The following is a 15377-nucleotide window of genomic DNA, read 5'->3' on the forward strand; positions in this document are numbered from 1 at the left end:
AGGCAGATAGGGACCGCCCGGCCTCATTGCGCTGTGCTAGGCATGGCGCGGGGTGGCCTTCGGGAGACACCCCCCCGGTCCAGCCCCCCAGGAGCCTGCGGATTCCTGCAGTCGTTTTGCAACAAGATATGGCTCTCTGGGCACTCGGGCGGGGGGACTTGGCAGCTGAGCTCTCTGTTGGAGAGAGAGGGCTTCAGAAACGGGCGCTGATCCTTCGTGTGGGTCTGCTCTGAAAGTGACTCCCCGGAAATGGCCTTGTGTGTGCCCCTTCTCCAGGTGAGAGCGGCTCCTTTTCACAAGCAGGTGCTCGTGCCTGGTAGCTAGTGGTCAGACTAGGTTCACCAGCCGTTGTGATAGGAGCCCCAGCCAAAATAGAATCAGGCTCCTTTCATGACTAAGGCTATGTCTACACCAGTGCTTTTATCGATAACACTTTGGTCAGTTGGATGTGAAAAAAACATCTCCCTGACCAGCATAACTTTCACCAACAAAAGTGCCGATGTGGACAGTACTATGTTGCCGGGAGAGCATCTTCTGTCAACGTAGCTAATGCTGCTCGTTAGGGATGTTTTAATTATGCTGGCAGGAGAGCTCTCTCTCCTGCCGGCATAGAATCTCTACACAAGAGATTTTGCAGTGGCACAGCTGTGCCCCAGTAAGGTCCGTAGTGCAAACATGGCCTAAGTGGTCTCAGCAGCGCTTGCAGGAGTGAAGTATAATGTTTTATTGTCACCAGAGTCAGAGCCCTGGACATGTGCAGGAAGCATATCCTCTGAGGAAGGAGATGCTATTTTTATATACGGGGACTTTTCTGGTGGTAACATTTTAAGGTACTGCAAGAATATTTGCTTGCAATCCAGTATTTACTTATTAGAGACTGCTGGCTTGTTTTTTCAATATAGTTCTTTGAACAGATAAATATTTTGGGGCTACAAATAAATTGCCATGTTCTGTCTGTTTTTTATTAACCCTACTGGAGACTTGCGCATAGCAGTTTAATGAAGAATACTGAGATAAAAAGGCCTATTAGGGAAAATTGCTGAAGAGTGAAATCAGTTAAATTGTAATGGACTCCTAAGTGAAACAGCAACAGTCCCAGTCATTTAAAATGAGCTACAGAATAAAGTGTCAGGAACAACCTTGCATTTATTGAAGTGGAAGGTGGATTAGCTGATTTCTATATTTCATCATCAGTTGCTTTGTGAAGTTTGCAATTTTAGTTAGACGTGATATAGCTCTAGTGTGGGTATTGATCTGCTTAGAAGTATGTATACTAGTGAGCTTCTCTCATGTGTGTGGAAATGTTACACTAAGATTTCTGGTTTCCTAAGGGAAGACAGCCATGGGAATCCTGAGAGAAATATGTGTATTGCTTAACTTGTTTTTCACCTGTGTGTACTGTGTTGAGGCACTGAGGTTCTTGGTCCTTTGTGTGCACAGAAAAAATTTGGATTGGCTGTATGTGGTGATAGGTCGTCTTCCTTGAGGGTTTGTTCCTTTGTTAGTAAGTAGGAGTTGCAAAATCTATAGAGAAGAGACTTCTAATGGGATTAGAAACCTTTTTGAGACTGTGTACGTAGGTTTTTTTAATGTGCCATGATGCTGGAATGCAACTAACACTGAAATGCCACTTTGAAAGGAATTTGCAGTGGTGTCAGCAGTTTTGCCTGTACATAAGAGGCCTAAGTAATATACAGAGAAGCTGTACAAATCAGAACACGTAGCAATGTTCACACACAGTGGGAGAGACTTTTCAGAAGTATGAATGGTGGTTATGCACCTAACTACTATTGCCTTTCAGTGGCTGTTAATTGGCCTGACAGTCATTTGTGCTTTTGAAAATGTCTCCATATAACTCATATTTTTAAAAAATCCTAGCTTAGTAAGGTCTCTCGGAATTAAAGGATTCTACAAAGATGTTTACACTCTATGTATTTGGTAACATACAGCTAAAACAACAATTGCTAGGATAAAATGCATGCTTTAGTCATTTCATTAACATTTCAAAAAGCTAGACAAATAGCACATGAATTTTAAACAGTTTGAGATAGCGTTTTTCTTTTAAAAATGTCTAGAATGAACCAAAGTAACTCACTTCATTAAATTGTAAGAGACCTTTGGAGTGTTTAATAACTGGAGCAAGCCACTCAATGCTGATGCACAATAGTTCAGAAGAAATGTATTGCTTTATGTAAAGTCCAAACCCACTCTGTAATCCTCTTTTTAAAATTCAGGAATACTTTGAATGAAGGTGAGAAGACTCCATATAAATCTTCCTAGCATCTATTCAAATAAGTGGCCTAGTTTTTTGCACTTCTCTGCAGAATTATGTAGGTTGGGAAAGCTCACATAGGCAGGGTCTAGTCATTTTCCCCTGCCTCAGCCTTTTAACAGAATGGTCAATATTATGACATTTGTAAATTGCTACATCGTTCAACATGTGGGTTACACCATATTCCAAGATTCTGACTGCATTTGACTTCTTCCCCGCCCCTTTTAAAAAGACAGAGATTCTAGAATTTTTGGACTACACATCCTGTTACTACAGGCTGTTTTTGTTCCTCTGGGTTTCTGCTTTTCTTTTTTGCAGTTGATTTGGTTTTGCACTTATTGAGAGCAGCCCAGAAGTGGAAGGAAAATAGGGTGCTAGGTTGTCGGGTGTTGCTCACTAAGCCATTTCATGGTGGTGCTTGGGTCATCAGTGTAACCTGATGAATTATATAACCATATTTGCATTTCTGTAGCACTTTTCATACAAATTACTTTACCAATAATACTTGTTTCATGACCCTGCCTGCTAGGTAGCAAAGTGTTACACCAATTTTAGACATAAGGAAACATAAGAAGAGAGTAGTAACTTGCCCAAGATCACACAAGACCTTGTCTGCAATAAGTAATCGTCTTGTTGCTGACTGCTGTTAATGGGTCTCTTTGAACCAGTGCTGAAAATGGCTTTAACTGGTGATGGATATCAGTCTTCAGCAACATTACAGAAAACATTGTTGACAGTTATTGTCAAAAGCAGGTCAATCTCCTAGCATATGGGAGACTGTGGAAAACCTGTGGGAGAGCAGGGAATAGAACCTAGGAATTCTTGCTCAGACCTGTGCTCTAGACAATACTCCCTCCTTTCTATTCGTTTGTTACCAGTGCCTCCAGGAAAACGCTACTGTGCAGGAACAGACATGCAATTTAGCTGATATATAATTCTGTGGGATTTTCCTGTTATGGTGAGCAGCGAAGTGTGGGAGGGTATGGAAATTGTATGAGTTTTGCCTATTCAGTTTAACTCTTACCAGTGCTGTAAGTAGGGCCCTTCATTTTCAGTTTTTATTTTATTTAATTTTTCCTGGGAATTTATCAGTGTTTATTACCACCATAACAAAAACAGGTGAAAATGCATGTGCAAAACTATTTATTTTTGGGGGGTAAATATCTAGGTTTATTTTGATGGATAGAAAGACTGGAATAAAGTATTCAGGAGATTAATGCTTTGAATTCCGTTCATCAGTGTGGTTTGCTGCAGAACTGAAGCAGAACTCTATACACAATGCCACCTCAGAGTTAAGAAAACAATGCATCTCTAATCCCCAAATAAAACTTTTCATTTGAATAAACAGTTTACTATTATAGACTTAGTCTAATATGTCTATATTTACATTTAATAATTGGGCCACACCATTTCCAGCGCATACACTCAACTTCCTTCTTTTTTCCTCTTTTTGTGTTTTTAAAACTTGAATAATTCCTTGTGTTCTGAAACTTATTCCAATAGAGATTTTGTTCTCTTCTCGTTTTTTGTGTCAGATCTTTAAACCGTTATCTGCTAACAGCTTAAAATGTGGATGTGGTGGACGTGAGATTCATCTGTACTTTCAGATGCATGCGCACTTCAGAACTTGCCTGCCTGCCTGTTTGTGTGCATCTTCTAGGCTAAGCATAACCTTCCTTCAACAGGCAGCTTTGCATATACACACAGACTAATGTATTATTGTAATGCAGATATCTCATGCAATGTATGATATTTTCCTAATAAAACAAGTTTTTTTTTTTTATATTTGAATGATACAAAAGTAGGGTGAAAATTGGAAAAAACTGAATAATACTTTTTGTAAAACCTGGGAAATTTTTGGTAAAAATGAGTTTAAACTAAAAATGAAGGGGCTCAGCTGTAAGTTATGCCATACAGTATACATTTACTGTATTGCTGCTTTTTTAAAAAAAAAAAGTTCATGTCATATCAAGTGACCAATACATTATTGGCTGTAGAAGGCAATTCTATTGAATCCAGTCAGTATCACTCATTTGTATGGAACATTCTGCTAGATGGCATCTTTTCCGATGCGTCTTTCCCCTGTTTGAACTATTCATGCATAATGTGCATTTTACCATTCTCTTATCACTCCCTAGTTCTATGGTACTTGAACATAATTCAAAACCATAATCCATACAAAATAATTGAAACACAAGCCCATCCTAAAACAACCCTAAACTATGTAACCAGTTAACCCAAGAGACATTCTACAAAGAACACCTCCCACCTTCTCTGGAGACCTGATCCACCAGTTATTTCTTAGCCCTTCCCTGAGCTCAAGATGATAATTTTTGTGTTGTGCCATGAAGGTCAACGGTTTTGGCTATTTCTGACCAAAGGGCTGGAGGATGAATTCCAGGGGTGAGGGCCATTCGTTGAAAATGCCTTGCCACTACTTCCTTGTAAACTAGGAAGTCAAGTGCTTTAGTGCCACAGCTGATCAGTTCTGGACAGTATCTCAAAAACAGGACATCCAGGGTTTCATAGGGCAGAATTCTCAAACTCTGCATAACACTGGAGGGCAGACAGTGGAAATTACAGTGCACTAATGTAACCAAGTCATCTAATACAAGTTGGGTTGAGATTTAGGTACTGTATAGAAACTTAGATTGTGAGGAGGCTTGTCTAAGACATTCTGATTCATGAATTACAAGTTATTCCACCTCCAGAACTTCATTGGGTGATCCAGGGAAACGTCATGTACCCTCCATAGTGCCTTCCTATTCTATACTCCCTCCGCTTTCTACCCTTCCCCCTCCTGCCCCTAAGAGCTGAAGTATTTACCTACGAAACATTTAATCATCACAATGTGAGAGGCTTTAATTTTCTAGAGGTTGAGGAGACAATCCTGATCCATCAGGCTATCTGCCAATCAGAGTAAATCCACTGTCAGACTTTATGGCATAAGAATAAAAATGTGGTGAACCCTGTGAGCTTTGGAATGAGACTTGTGCCGTGGTGCTTTGCAGTCTTCTCGCTTGCTTCTTGTGTCTTAGGTCACCTGTAAACCATTTGTGTGGAAGAGCTATGAGACATTTTTGGGATCATTATCATATTAATAGCTGAGGACAAACAACTTATGAAGTACTGCTTAACCATTGGTGGATCTATATTTCCTGCCCCTCAAAAGCTTTCTGGGCATGCTTGTTCCATTAATCTTCAAAGCATAGAATCAAACAAGTTTTGTCTAACTAGAAACCAGTGCCGCAAAGACAAGTCCTCTTCTCTGTAAGTTAAACAAGTCACTACCAAGTTAATCCCCTGGCAGAAAGCATTTTATATTCCTTGTGTATGTATGATTCGAAAGCAATCTCGTAATGATTTCAAAAGTGTCTACAATTTAAATATTTACAGATAGTTGTTATGCATTCTGTTCTATAGTGACTTTGCTGTGTCCCATTTCATAAGTAGAATGGAGACATTCCTGTTACATCCAACTTCCTCAGTTTTTAGTGTCATAACTTTCTGCTGTTTCTAGTATTGAAATTAGCAGTTGTATGCATCTGATTTCTAATCTTATTTCAGTGGTTAAACTGGTCACAACCCCCAGGTTGGCTCATGAAAGGCAATCCAGGAGTGGGAGGTCACAAGCACTGAATGCTTCGTTTAGTCTGTGGCCGTGTCTAACCTTACAGTGGCACAGCTGTGCCAATACAACTGGGCTGCTGTAAGAGTGCTCATGTAGCCACGTTATGCTGATGGAAGAGCTCTCTCCTGTTGACATAGTAGCTACCACCACTCATTGACCTGGTTTTACATCAGCAGAAGAAGTTTCTTGCCGACATAGCACTGTGCACACGAGCGCTTATGCCAGCAAAACATGTCACTCAGGGATATGTTTGTTTTTTTTTACACTCGAGTGACAAAAATGTTGCCAACATAAGTGCTAGCGTAGACATGGCCTAAAGTGAAGAAAATCTCCCTCCTTTTCACCCCATGCCCTGTTACCTTTTTAAGATCAAGTATTCTGTCTGCTCTTATAACGGACACACATTATGTAGGCTTAGCAATGCACTGATGTTACTTTTTTACTCTATTTTTATAGTACTGTAAATGGCAAGGGGGTTGTGATTATTTTTTTTTACTTCAGATAAGGGGTTGCCAACCTGAAACGGTTGAGAATAACTGCCTTATTTGATCTGGTTGTCAGAGGGTGAGTGTATGTGACTACTACATATAACATGTTTAAGTTATTTCAAGAATGAATATTTTCAACTTCGTTCTTATGTCATTCAATAGAAAAAAGCCTTTGTGAAAGGACATTAAGGGGAATACTTTAGTCATGTGATGGGATAGATGTTTGAAGTACTTCCAACTAAAAGACTGACTCAGGAATGCTGCAACATTTTAGTCCCTTTCATTCTCCTGCACATTTAAGTTTGACAGCAGGGCTTGATGTAAACCTGTGTAGGTGAGAAAGAGGCAGCTAAAGCAGTTTATCTTGGAGATGTTTGTTTGATCTTTTGTCAAATAATCTGTTTAGTGCTTTTCATGACTAGTATCAATAGATGTCTTGTGCTTCATGTTGGTAACCTTGGTTTAATTAGCTTTAAATGCTCCCAAGGCTGCAGTGTGAAGTGCTGCAAAAACTACTACAAAACAAAAAGGCAAGGGTGGTGATGGTGGTAGTATGAATAGTTCAAGATACATAGAAGTGGTCTCTTATGCTTTAGTTGTAATAAAAAATCTTTCTCTGGAGAGGAAATGAGACCCTGCTAAGCTTTTTGCAATCTTATGGATTTGGTCTGTTATCGACCATGGATGTAGCTGCGCTGGTGCAAACCCCTAGCATAGATAGGTACAGCTAGTATTTGCACTAGTGGAGCTTACACCCGTTGGCCACTGATGGCTGGAATTAGAGCAAACCCTGGTGTAGATGAGGCCCTGAAATCCCACAGGCTTGAGTAACAAGGCTTTGAGCAATCTGTCAGGTTTGTGAAGGCCATTCTTTGCATTTGAGGTTAATTTTGTGTGCTAGAGATGTGCTCCATTGTCAGTATTCATGTGTAATATGAAAACTGACAATTCTGCTATAAATCAAGTTTTATCTATTTTTTTTACTACTTTCTGTTGGATTCCATCATCTTGCTTCCCATAACTTATCGTTACGGTTTTGTAGCTAGTGATGGTTAGTAACAAGTTCAAACTGCTTCTGTGATGAATGCTGCAATTTGAATATTATTGCACATAGTTTTTGAATGCAGAGAGCCTTCTGGTATAATCAAATATTCTGTTTTTGCTGATATGCTCATAGGCTATAAAGGGAATAAGCAACTTTACTATGATGCAGAGCTTTAGAATAGAATAAGATCCTCAGAGAATCATGGAAGAATATCCGCATCGGAGACCCTGTCTTAACTGTAAAACTATAAAGCTGAACTGGTTGCAACACAATTGTTCCTTAACCCCATTACAACATGGCCAACAAGTTGTAATGCAGCTGAGACCTTACTTCATCCCTGTAACCATGTTGAAACCTCTAGGCTACAACTTTTAGTGCTTTTATAGCTGAGTCTGGGGATGACTGTTCTGACCCAGTTCCCAGAGTTGGTTAAAGTAGTTCCACAGAAGACTGTTGTATTAATTATCCTTAATTCAAATCTATCTTGTTTAGACATCCCCCTCCCCCCAAATGATTAGTTTCCTGTTCTGCAGTTTTTATCTAAAAATCTGTTTATAATGATGTCATATATCAGTATTTCTCTGAGCGACCTTTAATTAGAGAGTAGGTTGTCCAGTCAACCCTAGTAGTTTCTAATTGCTAAATCAGGATTCCCAATCTGTAATGTCCTGAGATGTCTGGATCCTTTTTTGAAAGACTGCTTTGGATTTTACTTAAACATTATGAAAGGTCACAAGATGTAATATTTTTCACCACATACAAAGTGTAAATTTTATCTATATCTTTGAATTCCGCACGTTTCAGCTTCCCGTTGGCCATCTTGCCTTAGTGACCTCATTTGTGAAATAGTATTATATGGAACTCTTAAATAAGTTTCTAGCTTGTTTTTATGCTGGCATGGACAAATTGGCTCTTGTTCTACTTGATTGATTGGCAGGCATGACCATTGTGCTCAAGTACAATACACAATAACTTCCAAATGCTTCCAAGTTTTCCTGCAGGGCAGCCTCTCAAGTATAATTTCAAAAACTTTGAGGCAGTTGTTATGCATTCAGTCCCTTAAGTAAAAAATAGGTTAATACAGCAGTACCATGAAAATGTTGAATGCACCAAAGTCAAAAGTAACAGTATTTTGAATGTTAACTTTAATGTCTTTGATGCATATACAGTGTAATGGTCCCATAACCTAGATTATGCAATTAAAATTGAGATAGATTGGACGACCTAATACTATATTGCTATATTTAACTTCTTTGCCTAATATTAACTCTAATTACTTGGATGCTGTGAATTTTCAATCAATGTTATATGAACTTAAATTATTGTATTTAATTTCCTATCTCTGAAAAATAAATCTTTCCTGCGGAAATACACACACGTTTGTGCATCTCCCCTGTTACTAACTGTTGGAGCAGATAAACTGTTTGCATGGGGCCGTTTTTTAACTTAACACTTTCACAGAAGAGGAGATGTCTTGTTATGCTGCACTGGGTAGATGTAATTTTTTTGCCTTTGGCCTCTGACTTGAGATCCTATCTGACTTAGAGAGATGGTGGTGTGATGAATGCATCCTGTCATGGTGTGATTAACTTCCTTCCTAACAACCTCAGCTTTTAATGGAGCAATGTGGGTACTGGCCACTCTGTCAGACAAACTATCTGATTAGCCCCTTTCTTATTTGACAGTAGATCTGGCTGTCTGACCTGCTTTGCTCTCCTCCTGATGGCCTCACTTTCTCTGCCCTCAACCTTGTCTGCTTTAGCAGCAGTCCTTAAGTAGTACGTGGTTTCTAGTTTTGTCACAGAACAGTGTTTTGCAAGTCACACTGATCCGAAATGCTGTAGTTGATTTACAGCAGGGATCGGCAACCCTTTGGCAACAGGCTCACAAGAGTAAGCACCCTGGTGGACTGGTTTGTTTACTTGCTGTGTACGCAGGTTCCGCCGATCACGGCTCCCACTGGCTGCAGTTCACTGTCCCAGGCTAATGGAGGCTGCGGGAAGTGGCTCAAGGCGAGGGATGTGCTGGCCGTCACTTCCTGCTGCCCCCATTGGCCTGGAGCGGCGGACCATGGCCAGTGAACCTGCAGACGCAGCACATAAACAAAACTAGCCCTGCCCACCAGGGTGCTTACCCTGGCGGAACGCGTGCCAAAGGTTGCCGATCCCTGATTTAGGGAAAAGAATGCTGCTTCTAAACCTTCAAGTACTTTGGGGATTTTAAACCAGGAAAGTAGTGTACTGGAAAGTGTAAGCCTTTGTGTGAAGAGAACTATTCGAGTTGACTTGCTAGGGAGAGAGGATTTTAGACTAATGGTTGGTCATTGCTTCCAAAGCAATAATGATGTTTACTGGGTAAAAAATGCCAGTATCTAAAAGACATATATTTAATTTCTGGTCCAGGACAATGGGGTGGTTTCAAATATATTTGATACTATTGTGTACATTTAATTTTCTGTACCCAGAATATTGAAACACCCAATCATCTAATTGCTATCCAAAGTGGTTTCTTAGCAGTTTTCTGATTGGCTGTCGCTTCCCGGTTAACTGATCAATTTTGGGTTCTTGTGAGGGTTGGATTTTTCTTCATGTTTCAGGAAGGCGTCTGGCTTCCTTTAAGGAAGCGGTTGGTTGATAATGTCCCCCTTTGCATAAATGCACCTACTGGTGCTATTACTAATATGGGGCTGACCACGAAGCTACAGTGTCTAATGCCCCCCACTGAAGCCAATGGGAGTTCTGTGCATGGGCCTTTGTTTAGCCTCTATGGGTATAGCTACACTGCAATTAGATACCTCGTGCTGGCTCAGGCTGCAGGCCTGTTTAATTACGATATATATGTACAAGCTTGGGCTGAAGCCCGTGGTCTGGGACTCTCTCACTTCGCAGGGTCCTAGAACCTGGATATCTACACCACAAATAAACAGCCTCTTAGCCCAAGCCCCACGAGCCTGCCTGAGACAGCCGGGATGAGACAGCCATGGGTTTTTAATTGCAGTCTATACATACCCCGTGGGATCTTAAATAGCTGTTAAAGAAATATGTAACTAGAGGTAGACTTGCTGTTCTACCCCTCAGCATAATGGTGAAAGAAGCCCTACAATACAAATTCTAATAGTTGGATGTGTATGAAATATCCCATTAAGGACCTTGGTGCAAGCTCTTGGGTTTTTTGTGGGTAGAGGTGGAGTGGATGTCTGCCTGTGGGAGCACCCGAGGTTTTGGCCTGGTTTCCATAGGGAGCTAAAGCAATTCTGTCATGGGCTTCCTGATTACCTGATAACCTAGCAGTGATGACACTGGTTCTAAACAAGCTACCCTTTGATGTGAACCTATCACTATGTATCAGAGGGGTAGCTGTGTTAGTCTGGATCTGTAAAAGCAGCAAAGAATCCTGTGGCACCTTATAGACTAATAGACGTTTTGGAGCATGAGCTTTCGTGGGTGAATACCCACTTCATCAGATGCATCTGACAAAGTGGGTATTCACCCATGAAAGCTCATGCTTCAAAACGTCCGTTAGTCTATAAGGTGCCACAGGATTCTTTGCTGCTATCGCTATGGTGTTTTTTTTCCCCATTGTTTGTTAAATTGAGTTCTGTCTCATTTTTCAGTCACCTCTTCTTTGTACTTTTGCATATATGCAAACAGAGCCCTGGGGTTCGTTGTCCTCATACTGCTAATTTTGAAGAAGTGAATTGAGACTTCTGTTCTCCACATAATTACAACATCCCTGATCTGAAACTGGTTAACCAGAGTCAGCTTAGATTTCTCATGTTGAAATGCGATCTTCTGGGTAGCTGTTCTAATCAAAGCAAAAGGAACAGCCTCACTTATATTTTTGCTAATGAAAATATCTAAATAATGCTTCCGAATTCGTTATTTTTGAGCCCAGTAAAATACAGACTCTTATTTCCTGAGCTCTAAGCTTTTGGAAGCTTTATAATTTTTACATCTGGTCAGGATCTGCCTTTTATCCCTAAGTAAGAGGATGCATGCAGGAGCCACAAGAACATCAGATGTAATGTTATCCAATCACACTAGCCTACTTGGAAAATTATTTGTCATGAGAAATCACAGTGGAAAAGTTTTTTCTGTTGTATTTAAATTCCTACTTTGTTTAGTAATCTAGAGGTGGTTGTCTTGTACTTCAGGGTTACGTTTTTCAAGTCATGTTTAACCAGAATATACATCATAATGACTGAAGCTGGCTGAAAGCAATAAAGTAAGTAAATTAAAAAAAATTAAACATCAGTTTATTGAGTTGGTTACGACAGTCTTGGTACAGAATTGGGTCCACTTGTAAGTGATCTGGAAAAAGAAGGAAAATTGAAATGTGAGAAGAATGCTAATCTTTGCAGACATCTGTCTAGAAGGAGTTGTGAATGCTCCTGAAAACACAAATAACAGAGGGACCTAGGGAGATTGGAAATGTATGTGGAAAATGTGATTAGCTTGCATTTTCTTAACTTAATACATCTTGGTTGGGGTTGTAGGGGAGACAAGACCGATCTAAAGCACAGATATTCAAAGTGAGAGAGAAACCTGAAACAGCCTGTACAGTTTTATGCTGTGTACAGAAACTCAAGTTATAAAACAGAGCACAAATAGGCCCTCTTTATTCACCTGCAGTATAGCATCTGGTGCTGGACATCTCATTACCGGGAAGACTGGACTGCCACATTGGAAGGAGCACACAGAGCAAAAAATCACTAGGGGGCTGGAAGATTGTCTTGAGGGCAGGTTTAAAATGGTTATTGTGATACTTGGCACAGAGTGGCTGTTACAGGTGCTGAGGTGAAATTGAGAGGGAGATCTTGGACTGAATATCAGGAAAGACTTCTTCAGGGGAACAGTATCCCAGAGAAGGTGGTAGAAGCCCAGTCACTTGTGAAATTTTGAAGCTAGACTGGCTGACCCAGTGTGCTGTAGGAGACAATCCTGCCCCTGGGAGGAGGAGAGGACCAGATGACCTAAAATGTTTTCTCTAACTACCTTTTTAGAAGGAATCAGATGACAGATGCTCTCTCATCCAATACAGTTTGAGGACTGCTTTTTTTTTCCTTTTGAGATACATTGGGGCTGATTTGGTGGATCAGAGGGAAAGATTTAAACAAAAGGAAATATACATTATTTTTTAAATTGGAATACCCTTACAGCCTACCTTGGCCCTATAGTGCAGTTATTGATAGCGTAATTTTATGCCACTTTGTCAGTGAAATAACCGGTATCTCACACTCAGCATTGACTGTGCTGCAGAAAATAAATAGCTTTCAGATAAATTGAGGAAACTTCAATAGTAAACATAGCAATGAGAAATGAGCATCATTTGAGAATGCATCTGAAAGTAGTCTGCATGAGAATTCCTGCCGTCAGAGCTTTTCGTGATGGGGATAGTCTTTTTCTCAAAACTGTATACACTGCTGCTCAAAATACATTAACGCTATTCTTCAAATATCCCCTCTATTTGTAAGGGGAATTTAGAGGATCACTGTCAAAATAAAATGAATCTGTGTCCCCTTGCCCCCAGTGTGGAAATTCCAAAAGGGAATATATAGAATATTGGAACCATTAAATTCTTAGGCCTAACCTTAAATTTTGTTCTTTCTTGAAAGCATGAGGCGCAATGGAAGAAGCACACAAAGTTCTCAGCACAGTAGATGTTCCTGATGTCATTTCTGTTGAAATGCACACTGCTCAGAAATGATGGGCAGCCATTTTGGCAGTACAGGGAAAAGAGAACAAGAAAGCTACCTTACTAAATGGAAGATATTTTTGAAAGGAAAAATCACATTGATCCTTAAAGGAGCATTACTAAAGTCATCTGTGAAAGCTGAAGTTTTTGAGTGTTTCATTAGCCTCAGTGCTTTTTCAGTCTTGCAGTATCTCCTTTTGTGTCTGCTCATAATCTTGGAGCGAAAAAACATGCTTTGAGACCCAGTGTAAAGTCCTTATTCTGTTCCCATTGTTTGCCATTTATTGTTTGCCTTAGCAGCAGGATCCAGATAGATATCCTGTACTATCTGAAACTGAACCGGAAGTATCTCAGTATTTGATGTGTAAGTGATGAATGAGGCTGAGCCACATGAAATACTGTTTAAAATATTGAGCTGCCTTTCATTACTGCATGCCTTGGGTTGAGTCAAAGACAGAACAACTGAAAACTCATTACTGGTACTTTGCCTCAACAGTACAGAGCTGCTCATGATGAAATACATCTGAGTCAGCTTTTCCCCTCACCCCCAAACTAATGACTAATTGATTCTGATAGTACTACCCACGCTGCCTTGGAAGCAAACTTTCTGTCCTGTGGGACAGCTATCAGCATTACTATCCGGATGGGGATTCTGAGGCAGGTAAACAAGTAGCATCTTTCGATCAGCTCTGAGCATTTTAGGGAATTTACACTCTAACTTGGTATGGCCTCAGGCAGTAAATCTGAATTAAATCAACATATATGTACTCAATAGCAGAACTCATAAAGAACACATGTACCTGAACTACCGTATGGATTAAGCCTTACCCTTTGAAACGCCGTGGTTTTGTATTACAGAGGTGCCTAGAGGCTCTGTTGTGCAAGGCACTGTGTAAGTGCATAGCAATAGATGAGCCCCAGTCTCCCAAAGAGTGGGAAAAGGAAGTGGTATGCCCATTTTGCAGGTGGGGAACTGAGGCACAAAGATGAAGCGACTTGCCAACGGGGACACGAGCGCTGTAGCAGAACTGTAGATTGAACCAGGTCTCTGGAAGCTCAGTGCCTTAACCACAAGAGCCATTCTTCCTCTTGATAATTTTAAGCACCACTAATTAAAGCTTTAGGCACTGAATCAACCTACTGTCAAATACACTGAGGCATGTAGAAGCTGGTCTGTACCTACTGTGTTTGGCCACCAAAGGTTTTCAGGCAATACTATGACCACTTGTTCAGTCTAAAACAATCTAAACTACAATTGGGAAATATAAATTTGAGTATAAAGTTACCCTGGCAGATAATGGGAAACTTAATTTTGTAACAAATTGCTATTATATTACCTATGGTAGACTTTAAAGCAGTTGAATCCAGGGATAAATTTCAGTTTGTCCTGTTGCCAAGGGCAAACACGGCAGAAAAAATCTCATTTTTTTCTCATCTAGAAAGACTGCAGGAATTGTCCAATTCAGTTTCTAACGTTGTTGTCTGTTATCCTGCTTCCAGGGTGACAAGTTTTCCCTGTTCAAGTTTGCACAATATTTTCATAACTAATGAATAGCTGCTTGTATTTGGCTATTGCATAAGTGTTTAGAACATCAGGTAGTTGTATGTTTGCTCTTTCCATTTCTTTCTAACTAATGGCCATTTGTACCTTGAGACTTAACATTCTCATGCAAGTACTCTTAATTCTCTTCCATACTAGCCCAACATTTTATCCTGGTTTAAAAAACTGTTCAGCATGATAAAAGGAACTGGAAAAAGTTCAGCAAAGTTGAAACACATCTGTAAAATTCAATACAAAGTAATTTTTATCTGTTATACAAAAGTTGTTATAACAAAGTCACCTCTCTAATCTTCAGAAATCCAAGCTGCAGATTTCCTGGTTTCTCTAGCAGCATGTGACATCAAGTACCGAGATCAGATGGAATGTACCAAGTGACTCTTTCAAACTTTGTTCATGGTTCTCTCTGGGAGTTCAGCTTTTCTGACATTTTAATAATGATGTAATAACTAAACTTGAGTACAGCAGTTTCTCTATCAATGACTGTCCTCTTTATCTCTATTTGAATCTAGCAAAAGATTTTTGGAACTTTTATTCCGGAGCACGTGCCTCCCAGAGGAAACATTAGAAGCTTCTGCTATATCAATAGTGACAAGAACATATGCAAAAACCCAGATTTCACTTGACATAATTACCAAGATTCTAGAGACCAGATGCTCTGGCATACTTCTGCTAGAAGCGAACAGGAG

The 15377-nt window shown here is 40.0% G+C and overlaps 1 protein-coding gene across 1 annotated transcript in view; it reads left to right on the plus strand.

Annotated features, from left to right (window-relative positions):
* The window catches only part of GNAI3 (G protein subunit alpha i3), a 33836-nt gene that overhangs the window by 554 nt on the left and 17905 nt on the right, over positions 1-15377 (plus strand). The gene's annotated exons all lie outside the window — the stretch shown is intronic.

This window comes from Chelonoidis abingdonii, chromosome 4, assembly GCF_003597395.2.
Source record: "Chelonoidis abingdonii isolate Lonesome George chromosome 4, CheloAbing_2.0, whole genome shotgun sequence".
Classification (NCBI taxonomy): domain Eukaryota; kingdom Metazoa; phylum Chordata; order Testudines; family Testudinidae; genus Chelonoidis; species Chelonoidis abingdonii.